A 9,501-nucleotide genomic window follows, 5' to 3' on the forward strand; every position below is an offset into this window, starting at 1 on the left:
GCGCCCGCAGCGCTCGGCGGGCAGGACGGGAAGGGCCCCGCTCGGCCGACGCCGCGATGGCTGCGCGGGGGGAAGAGCGGCGCGGAGGCTGCGGAACCGCGCGGAGGGGCCCCTGGGCCCGCACGGCGTGCCCCGCCGGCCGCGGCAGCTGCGGCGGCCCAGCCCGGCGAGGAGCCGGGCAAAGCAGCCGCTGCCGAGCCCCTCCGCAGCGCCCCGAGGAGCGGCCGGGAGGCCCGAGGGACGCCGGGGCCCCGGGCACGGCGGGTCCCGAGCACCGCTCCGGGGCGCCGCTCAGCGCTGCGGAGCTGCAGCCCGCCGCGCTGTCACTGCGCTCTCGTGAGGCCTCCACGGAGCTACCGCCTCGTAGCTGCATGCTGGAGTGCTACAGCAGCACAAAGCCAGGCCTGGCTTTAATTATTAATTAACGAAGTATGAGAAAAACGCACTTGTGCAAAAGGCCGATTTCAAAAATAAACATCTTCTAGACATAACAGCAGTGTTTACATGGTGGTATTGTGCAGCTCTCTACAAGAAAAATACAGGATACCATACTAAACGTTGCACATACTGCTAATTTATCATTTGCTAATACCATTTAAAACAATGGTGTTAGTCTAAAGAGGCTTCAAGGAAGATAACAATTGTTTTACTCCCCGCCAGCAGGAAACTCCTAGCTGCATGTAGTTGTTTGGAGAATTCATTCATTCCTCATAATGAAATGTCACCCAAATTTCTTCTGTTAAAAAAAGCCCTGCAAGCAATTCGCTAACACGCAGAGGGTTACTTGTATTCCTGTTGCTGGACTCCGGAGCCTGCAGATAAGCACCCAGCCAGTGTACAGCAGGAAACATCTGAAATTCCAGAGAGCCTGGGGGCACACGCAAGCCTGGAGAGCATGGCTGAACGGGGAGCAGATGAAAGAGGAATTTGTTTCATAGCTTATCTCTTTTTACAATATTGTTTGATTATGAAGAATTGCATATTGCAACGTCTGGAAGTGCAGGACATCTGTATGTAATAAAGTGTGTTTTGAAGCTGTTTAGGTGTGAGAAGCTGTTGGAAACTGTAAACAACCATATGCAAGGGGTATTCACGGACACCATGGGTCTGATCCAGTGCTCACTTGAGTCATGTTGCTCTAGAGGATTTTGGATTAGACTCTGAATGTTCGACCTTTGTTGCACATTGCATTGTTCATGTTACGAGTCTGGGTTTTTCCTTTCATTGTAAGATTTCCCATAAGATGCCTTGATCCTGTTTTCTCCCATTTTCCCCCTACAAAACCTGCAGAGATTCATCCTGTCCCCTTAGAGCTAATTCCATTATGGTGAATCTTCCATAGTCTGGTGTCAAAAAGTCAGATTATATCATCCTATGTGACTAAAAACACGGGGATGCATCACTTCATACAGTGTCAAGGACAAACAAAACAGGCAGAATTATCACCATGAGTGAAAAACAGAAATGGTAGAATAATGTTACCTAATCCATTGCTCAGCAACATCTGAACTGTAAAATGGGTTTTGAGCATGGCTATGAGGACTGGTCAGTGAAAAATGAGGTCCATAGAGAGGACAACATACAAGGCTTACACGGCTGCCCACAGCACGCAGATTTGGGCAATACTCTGCATGAACAGAATAAGGCAATAAGCCTGTAAGAGAGTGACCAGATGAAGTACTGATCTTCCTTGTCCTCCATAACACAAGGAACCTGTTGAAGTGAATCAGGGCAGAATGATTGGATGAAGCTATACATCATCTGCTGGGGAGACAACTACACAGCCAGGCAGCCCCTTCTGTGTGCACGTAACCCAGCGCATATGCACTGCATAAAGCAGTGCCACTGTGGGAGCGGAGAGAGGAGAAGAAAAAGTAACTCCATATTCCTCTGCCTGTAATTCCACACCTGGAATGGTTACAAACCACAACAGCGGTTCTTGTGAACATGCTCACAGGAGCTCCTATTTATGCTCAGGTGACAAAGAGCAGCCAAAGTGCCTCTGCTCCTTTCTCCAGAGGAGTTAAAACTAGGTAGCTCTGGCTGAATACAGCTTAGAACACAGTTAGAATAAGAACACTTGCGTGGAAAAAAACACTCAAGAAATTAACCTGGTCCAAAACTAATCTTTGGCCTGGTTTATGTTGGTCTAAGAACTAAGGTCACATTTAAACACAGTTCCGGTTAAGCCAGTTTTGTAGATGGGCCAATCTGTATTTTGACACTGCTGAAAACAAAGCTGGCCTAGCCTATCTCAGGACATAGTTTAACATGCCCACTGAACTAGTTTAAACATGTTTCTCCTAGTAGTCGTATGCCAGGATAGATAGGATCTTTGAAGTGTTGCTAAATATCATGATTTTATCACAAATCACAAGATAATTGGCCCTTTTCTCAAAGCCCCAGCTTCTAGAGTCATGTGAAATTGATAATCTCTTAGGGTTGGCTTTGTTGTTTGTTTCTTTTAATAAGAAGGCTGAAAAAATGACTATATGAAATGGAAGTGTGGCCTTCAAAAACAGAAAGCATGTAAAACCCCAAATATTTTCAGTTTTCATCTCTGGAATTGTAAGTGCCACATTTGACTCTGAAACAATTGGGGTGGCAAAAACTTGTTTGTTCAACTGAAATCCAGCTTGCTATGCAGAGAAGCACTGCTATTTTAACTAAATGAGTTTCACCTTGTACTTTATTTAAATTGGTTTGGCTTCTGTGTTGAGACAAGTTCTTGGATCCTTGAATGTATAGCAAACTTTATAATATGGCTTTATTGACACTTAAACGTTTTGCAGGCATACCTATGTAGCTAAAACATCTTCCAGACTACTCTAGCAACACCAGCAAGAGTTCTAATGCTGGCAGAGCTGTACCAGCAATATAATCCATTTACCAGTGCAGATTATTTCATTCGGGAGATGGAAATACATTTTTTGTTTTGTTTTGTTAGCATCAGCTGCATCTACAGTAGCAGGGTTTGCCAGTACAGCTATCTTGGCAACCCTTTTAAATGCAAACAAGTAGCCTGTGCCCGCAGCACAGGCTGAGATCTCATTTTTAATGCTATTAAACAGCTGTGTCTTGGGCTTTTGCCTTGTTAGACTCTTTTTAACCACATTATTTTGTTCAACTGCTAAATAAACAGCATGGGGTTAAATGTATTAGTGTAATTTATCTTCATTCCTTCCCAATTTACACTTCGAATGAATTAATTAGAATGATCTAATTAACACTGTACAATAGCAGTACCAGTTCCAGAGATCTCCCAGGGGGATGGGGCCAGGAACACCCCTCAGTGACCCACACCTGCTTTTCTTATCATTCGCCTTTGATGGTTTTCTCCAGCCTGGCCTGCAAACTGAGGTTTCAGTTGATACAGCCCAATGTGGTACAATGCTTGTTTAGTGCCAGAGTCATGTTTAAAGTGTTTGGTGGGAGGTAACGTCCAACAATTCGTAGCAACAATTATGCCAGCTTGCTCACTAGTTCTGGGGGGAGAAACCCCTCTTTGCCCTGTTCTCCTTTTCTCACCTCTATGTATGTTTATTTTTGGAAAGGATTACATTCAGTCAGGCTGGCCCTTTAGATGTCATTCCTGCATGGCATGGCAGCTCAGACCAAAAAGAAAACGCTGCTCTCTAAAAACTAGCAGTGCTAAGGGGAAAATGTTGGTGTATGTGACATGTAACTGCTCCTCTCCAAAACATTTATATTGCATCAGTGTGACAAATGGTTGTGAGGTGTAAGTCCCTTGTCACTTGTAAAGTGTATGAACACTGGCCCATTTGAAGTCAGTGAGTTACAGCATCATCTTATGTGTAAGAGATAGGAAAAGTCGGGCCTTGGTTTCTATTTAAGGCTGAATATATTTTGTACAAAATATTTTCAGAAGGGTCAATTTTGCTGTAAAATAACATTATAGATGTGGATAATGTCTTGAGTGAGCAAGATTTTCACCTGAGGTTTCTTAATCTTTAGAGGAAACCCTTGGTAAAGCCTGACTATTGCATCTAGTCCAGAATTCACAATTCTGCATTATTCCAGCAGTATGTGCTTATAAAGGAAAAGTAGGATTGAGAAAAAAAAAAGTCTCAGACTATAAGGAGAAGCCATCCACTTCTCTTTTTGTACTTAATTCCTCTGTCCATCTTAAAATTTTCCAGTTTCTCTTGCTCTCTAATTACTCCCCCAAAAGTCTCTGCTACCTGACTTTATTTTTTGCCTATTCCATATTGCCTGTTCTCCCTCTTATCAAGGAAAGTAATTCCTGGTCAACAAAGACAGCAGTGGTCATGACCCACTTTTGACCAGGTTTGATTAGCAAGGGGCCCCAGTTATTGCTGGTATGCAAGCCACTTCCCACAGATAGGCGGATCAGCACAGGACTGGCAGTACCGCTGCAAAGAATGGTTGGTGCCACTTCTGCCATCACTTATGGTGACATTTAGCAAAAGTCTTAGCATCTCATTCATATGTTCATTGTCAGGAGATTTCAATTCCCTGTGCATGTATCTTTGCTGTGTATTCCCATCTCTGAACAGCAGCTCCACACAGGGACACTTCCTTGCTCTCTCCAGCAGCTATCTCCAGTCAGTGCAGGCTCCAGGCCTTGCAGCAACTTCCCTTTGCTTCTCTCTTGCTAAGTAGCAGTGGCCCCCAGTGGTGACAGCTAAGCTGGCTTCTCATTTCAAGTTTTCCCACTCCGTAATGAAAAGCCTCCATGGTGTAACAGAAGCTTGGCCTAAGGACTTGTGAGTTCCCCACATCTTCCAGTTCTGCAGGGACCATGGGCCAGTTCCTCCGGACCCCTTGAAGCCCCTACAGACCTAAGCCTGGAACCGACCAGTGCTGATGAGCCTCTGAGAATAGGGCTGTACCTTGTATTATTAATTAAATGTTTAGTCTTTAAGAAGGGACTAGGTAATTTAAACAGCGGACAGTGTGTCATCTAGGAAGACCTCTGAAAGATGGAGATTTCTTGCCTGTCTTCATCTTTTATATGTTAGTATTGAAAGCAGGAAGACAAAAATGTATTCATGCAAATGAATAGCTTTGGCTTTGTAAGGACAGGAATACACATCTAAGTAGCTATTCTTACATTCCTGAGTAGCACTACACATTTAAATACAAGGTATTTAAGGACTTTTAATACTTAAGGACTATTTAAGGGCTTTTATTCAATGTATTTAAGGACAAGGATTTTTGACATGAGATGGGAATACATGTGCTTTTTTGGTTGTGCAACTTTGAGTCACTTAAGTCTGAAAACACAGACATGTATGTCTCCAAAAAATTTACATTTTAGCCTGGGGACTTGTTACGCTGCTCCCCTCACTTAGATGCTATTTTGCCCTCAGGTCAGAAGGGAACTAGCTCTTCACCCCTTCAGGCCTGCGGAAGGGTCAAGCCGTGCACCGACAGATGCTAGAAAAAAGAAGGCAATGCATAGGAACTGAAATGCCCTAACTGCATCACATACTTAGGAGAGAGCCTTGGGTTTCTTCAGGTGGATAAGAGCAAACATGAAAGAAAAACTTTTTTTGCTCCTTCTGTTTTTCAGTGCCCAGGGGACATTGATCTAATCTGACCTTATGGATATATAGGTAGATCAGGACCTTGGGTGTAAGTCCAGGTTGCTCACCTGCCAGAAGTCTATGTCTCAATGCTACTATCATCCACTGTACCAAATTAAAGTGATAGCAAACAGACATCTTGTAGTCATGCTTTCCATCATCATATACATACATCTTAGAGGACTAGTTTCCAGACTACAGGCTGTGAGGTCATGGGAAGTGGTCCACAGAACCAAAGTAAACTGTAAAGTTTATATTGTTTGTGATTCAAAAAGTTTGATGATAAGAATGCATGGGAAATTTGGAAGCTTAACGTGGTTTGTTGGGGACCACTGTGTTAAAGAGACAGAGAGTACAGAATTTCCTGATTTTTATGGGTTTAGGACAGATCCAGACAAGTATTTTAAAGCAAGCTTGTTTGTGTAAGTATGGCTTTATTAATTTTCCTGCTGAACAATTCACCACAAACATTTGGAACAGCATTATTAGTAGTTTTGAGGCCACATTAATTCTGGATGTTCTTAAATAGCATTTTTACAGATACTTAAGAACACTTAAGAAAGGAACACTTTTGAAGGCTCTTGGCAGAACATGAGAAGGTTAAAATAGAGTCTCAGTTACCTAGTCTTATTCTGTGAAGCCTGATGATTGTGAGGACTAAGTAATCTGATTCCAGACATTTTAACAGAATGAAATGTGTCTTATGGAGTTGGTATTTCTGTGGTTTAGATCTAACTTTTGAACATGTTGCCTACAGCAGAGGTTGTTTCCCAGGCGTTCTTATATGCACAAGTAGCCTCAGTATCCTCATCAGCCTATGCCTGTTTAATGAGAAGGACTTAAAAGGACACATTTGCTTGTTTTAAAAGACTTGTTTATGTACTCTTTCGAAGCCTTTATTTGAGACTTTATTGTTCTTGTGTACAAAGGAAACCAGTGAATTGGATCCTGCCACAGAGCCCATGTATTATACAAAGCTTTAAATCCTTCATGGTGTTGGTTTGAAATTTTTTTATCTTCTTTATAAGCAAGCCTTTGTAGAAGATTAATTCACTGTTGGTGCAGTGCTGGTGCATTTAGATCTTCCGCAAAACCTTTTTTAAAAAGAAAAAACAGTTTATGAGTGAAGAAATGTCACATCATAATAGGCAAAACCTTGCAAGTTTCACGTTCAACAGTGAGGGAAAACCAGATTTCTTAGGTGAACTGTATTCCAAAAAGGCCTCTTACCTCTCTGCTCTAAATGTTAATTTGGATGATTTAGTTAAGCCCAAGTTAAGTAGAAAGGCTTAAACTTGGAAGAATGTGTAGTGCAGGCAAAGCTTCAAAACTTTCTTAATACAGTCAATATGGCATTTACTCTGGTTATTGATTTGCATCTTCAAAGCTCTGCTTTATTTTAAGCTAATGGAGTTTAATTAGAGATCTGATTGCTGCTGAAAGTAGTAAAAACGAAACTGCTGGTGCTTTATTTGAGCTAAACATTTTCTGGCGATTTTCCCAACCTCCAGGACATGTCTGAACATGTTTTCACTTTCCTATGTGAAGAAGGAGCCACTTGGCATGTCAACATATGTATATTTTGGCTTAAAGAAAAGACAGTAGTTTGGAAATACAAAAGACAGCTTCTGTCTTTTGTAACAGGTCCTGTGTTAAGATGTAAAAGAGGTAATACATTAAAGTAGAAAGAATTTGAAGTGCATAGTAGGAAGATAGCTAACTGATCACTCAGGCTTTCTTAAAGAAATGTATTTAAGGTTTTAGTTAACAGGCAATTTCCTTTTCAGAATCTACTTTCATCTGTATGTAAACTTAGAATTTTGCTCAAAGAGAATAACAAAGCCTCGTGACTCACCACATCCAAATAATTGATTGGAAGAAACACTGGGTTTTCCTTACAGGAGTAATGCACATTCAGCTGTGGAAGCAATCGTATCATATGCTGGCTGAAAGATCAGAAGATTCCCACTAGTGCATTCTCTAGACATCTTTGAATTCATTGCTTGTTGTGATAAACTGCACATATCACAAGTATTCTGGCTAGAAAAATACTTGCAATCTTTGTCATATCACAGTAAACAGATGCGGGCAGGGGCTGGCAGCCTTAAGACAGTGGTCCTCACATAGCAGTTGTCAAGCACACATAAATGGATTTTGTAGTTCAAAAGTAATAGTTCACCAAAATATCTAAGCAGACATCTCTAAGTGCTCAGTAGCTTGTGTGCAATGCCAGTACACTTAGGGCATGCGCACACACACTCATACACAAGCCCAGCCTACGGTATGCACAAGCCTAGCCAGAACTTGTGTTTGTACATGTGTAGTCTCATTTTCTCAGCTAGAAACAAAAAAAAAAAGAAAATTATGGATGACCAATTATATGAAAATTCATCAGATTTGGAAATCTGGTTTCAAAAATTTCTCAAGCAAATTTTACATGTTGATTGTTCATATGAAGACTGAAAATACCTAAAACCTCAATGTGTTAATACAACTGCCGGATTTTCATGCAAATGAGAGCTGCATGCATATGCAAACAGAATCCTAAAATTTGCCTAGAGGATTACCTGGGCTCCTATGTCTAAGATACTTTGGAAAGACCTTCTATTCTCTTCTGCTCAAGTACACTTCAAGAATTTTTCCTTCTGCTGGAGGTCTTTGAGATTCCAGTTAAATGGGGAGAAATCTTTGAGGTACAAAATCATAAGTGGTTTCATCAGATGCCATTGATTTTCCCAGATCACAGTCAGATCAAAAGAAAAAAAAAAGATTTAAAAAAAAAAAGAAACAACATAGAATTCTCCTTTATGATTGACACAGCAGATGCCATAAAGTTTTTATAAAATCAATAAATAAAATTATTTTATGTTGCTTCTCTGAGCAGGTCCAGTGAAGATGTGTTTCTGCAAGAGAGCTGTGTGGTCTGAGAGCAAAAGAGTTTTAAATTTTCTAGAGTTCCTACATCTTATTTCCTACCAAATAAGCTCAAAAAAATCCAGTCCATTGTTTTAAGGGATCAAAAGAAAAAGATCCTTTAATAATTTATTACTACAACAAGGTTTCTATATAAGAAGTGGAAATCTCTTCAAACCTTCGTTCTTCTTCTAGTGTTGTAGTTACAGCACCACAGCTACTACTGCGGAATGACCATCATGTTCAACAGTTTAGTTGCTAGGTATAGTGCTTTAGACACCTCTTTTTAAACCGTGACAGTCGTCAAGTCTGGGCTGAGTTCTGCAGCCATCTCTCCCCACTCTGCCTTGCAGTGAGGTGGCAGATGCCTGCCCCAAGTCAGCACCTTTGCAGGCAGGGTGGAACACGAACACCCTCCCCATCTCTGGCTGGCAGACAAGCACATGGCACTAGGCAAGGCAAGAAACTGCCCAAAGCTCATGAGAAATGATGTTAAACTCACTGTTTAGGCAGTCGTTTATCATGAACAACCATCAGACATCTGAAAAGGGATCAGGTGAATCCTGGCTTTGTTGAAGACAGTAGATAGATGATTGGAGACGTGGTTTTGTCTCACTAATTATTACAGAGCTAGGCAATTATGTTTAGTGAAATAGATATGTGTTTATATTACCTAGACTCACAAATGCAAAACTAACTCCACCCTTCCCTCTTTAAATACATCCCTACTCCCTCTTTTTTATTACTTATGGTACAATTTCTTATTCTTTATAGATAAACACATTCTTGAGGAACTCATGACAATGGTATTTTTTCCTTTCTTGTTTTCTCCATATAGTTATTTCTTTTTGCACGTTCCTGTCTTGCTCCACCTTCGCATAGTGCATTTAGGCTGTGTCCTAACTGTTAACAACATACATTTCTCTTAGCTGCCCTCCTAGCTTAACAGTATCTGTCCATGAAGGTAAAAGGAGCTGCAGAGAGGGGAGCCTGCCAATTGCACAGCCAAAATATACTC

Source organism: Nipponia nippon, unplaced genomic scaffold (assembly GCF_047370975.1).
Source record: "Nipponia nippon isolate SJK-2023a ecotype South Korea unplaced genomic scaffold, ASM4737097v1 scaffold_8, whole genome shotgun sequence".
Taxonomy (NCBI): Eukaryota; Metazoa; Chordata; class Aves; order Pelecaniformes; family Threskiornithidae; genus Nipponia; species Nipponia nippon.